Here is a 2,340-nt window from a genome sequence, read left to right as displayed (position 1 = left end):
TCTCTCTCTCTCTCTCTCTCTCTCTCTCTCTCTCTCTGGTGCATATAACCATGGATGGATGTATAATTATCTATGCACTTTCTTCAGCTATTTTCTTCTATGTATTGCCTTTCTCCCCAGTCTCAGAGTTTGCCTATTGACTATCATAATTATGGAGCAAAGAGAGCTATTACCTATCTATCCAGAACAATTACTATTAAGCAGAATCTTGAAATCATGCCCTCAGATTGACTGCTTTCCTTGAGCCTGGAGACAAATGTCACCCTGCACCCTAGCTGAGTATCATAGAAGCTGAGGTTGGGATGGTCTCCCTGGTTCTTCCAGCAAACATAGGATGTGCCGGTGATAGGAGGCAGAGCTGGGCAGGCATCAAATGGGTGGAGTGAATAACTGGCCATGTGGTGTGATGTGAGATATTCCCAAAGAAGGTACTGGATTGAGAAAGCTCCTCCTCTTTGCCACAGGCAGAGGCTGTGATTATTGAAATTGCTGTGAGATAAGCCTCGCCACTCCGCCTCTCCCTGCATCTTCCAACATCTCATCTCCTTCACTACAGGTTAAGGGAAGTTTAATGACTTGGCCAAACTGACAGAATTGAGTATCTGCATTAAGCAAATGCATATTTAGGTCTGGAGTTCAGCAGAGAAATCTGGGCTATTTCTGTACTCGTAGATCTAGGACTCATCCACCTTGGCATGGTAATTGGAAGTATGGGAATGAATGAGACCACCGGTGGGGAATGTTGGACAACTGAGAACAGCTTCATTTAAGAGATAAAAAAAGGGCCGGCCGAGTGGCTCAGTTGGTTAAGAGCTCGCTCAAGAGTTTGAGCTCTGAGCAACAGTGGTTCAAGTCCAGCCCGAGCTGAGCAGCCGGAGCAGCCGCTGAGCTGCCAACAGGTAGCAGGATGGCTCAGCTAAAAAAAAAAAAAAAAAAAAGAGAGAGAGAGATAAATAAAGACATTGAAGGGATGTAGCCAGAGAGAAAGGAGGAGAACTAAAAGAATTAGGTATCATGGAAGCCCAGGGGGAGAAATTAATCTGCAGAGTTAAATGTTGCTGAGAAGGCGAGATCCAACTGAATGGCCTGGGCTGCAAAGAATCCATAATTGAAGCCATCTTTCTGTATCAATATAGATTTTATTGGGGATTTGGGGAAGGGGAACAGTGTTGGGGGATTGGGGAAGGGTAACAGCCAAGTTGTTGTCCTGCAATCTTAGTTGTGGAGGGCGCAGCTAGCTCAGCTCCAAGTCCAGTCACCATCGGCCACCTGTGGGCAGCTCGTGGTTGCTCAGCTCAAGGTGCCGTGTTCAGTCTTAGTTGCGAGTGGGCGTAGCCCACTATTCCATGTGGGAGTTGAACCGGCAGACTTGTTGTTAGGAGCATGTGCTCTCACCAGCTGAGCCATCCTGCCACCTGTTGGCAGCTCAGCAGCAGCTAAGCTCAGACGCAGCTCACTGGCCCATGTGGGAATCAAACCAGCGACCCTGTTGCTCAGCGCTCACGCTCTTAACCAACTGAGCCACTAGGTCGGCCCCATTCTTTTCTTTAGTGATGTGAATGTCACTTTTTGTCACATATTCACATAACTAGTACCCAGCTCTTTCCCATTGCCCTGCCATCTGCAAACCTGGAGCTCTATTGTAGTGTCAAAGTATGAGACCCAGCCCAGCCCCTACTTCATACACAACCAGGGGAATTGGTGAACAGTGTCTCAGATGGAGTGCAGGAAGTAGGGGCAGAGGGTGGAATGGATGCAGAGGATAGAATGGATGCAGCCTTTCAACAGCTCTTGGGGTACAAGGCTCTGACTCATGAAGTGACTGGAACATTCATGGGCGGCTCCTTAGAAGCACAAAAATAAACAGGGATCTAACAGCACAGTGGCAGACTGCCTGGGCATTTATTTCCTGGACTGCAGCACTGGGATGATGGCCTCTCTATTCTGGCCATGGCTTCAGGCACTGGCACAATGCCCACTGGCAGTAGAGCTGTACCTAGTCACCCAGGGCAATCATGACCTCCAGGGTCAATGCTGATCTCCAACTGGTGTTAGAAGGCACACCCAGACTCTGGTGCCCTCCCAGCCCACCCAGAACCTGACACCCATCATTTTCCCTCCCTCTCTTCCTGCTTCAGGGTGCCATTACCATTTTGGGGATACACACCTCAAATGGACTGATTTCTCCCTCTTTTGAGACAACGGGGGTATGTCTTTTTCTTCTAAGAGTGGCTACCCTATGAGTTTGAATACAACCTTATAAAAATGACATTTTTTAATAGGTCAATACTTTTTTCTAAGGATTGCTTCCTTAAGTCCTTATACAACTATCCCCCTCAA

The sequence above is a fragment of the Hipposideros armiger genome, unplaced genomic scaffold (assembly GCF_001890085.2).
Source record: "Hipposideros armiger isolate ML-2016 unplaced genomic scaffold, ASM189008v1 scaffold_513, whole genome shotgun sequence".
Classification (NCBI taxonomy): domain Eukaryota; kingdom Metazoa; phylum Chordata; class Mammalia; order Chiroptera; family Hipposideridae; genus Hipposideros; species Hipposideros armiger.
Note: the sequence above shows the minus strand (reverse complement) of the source record.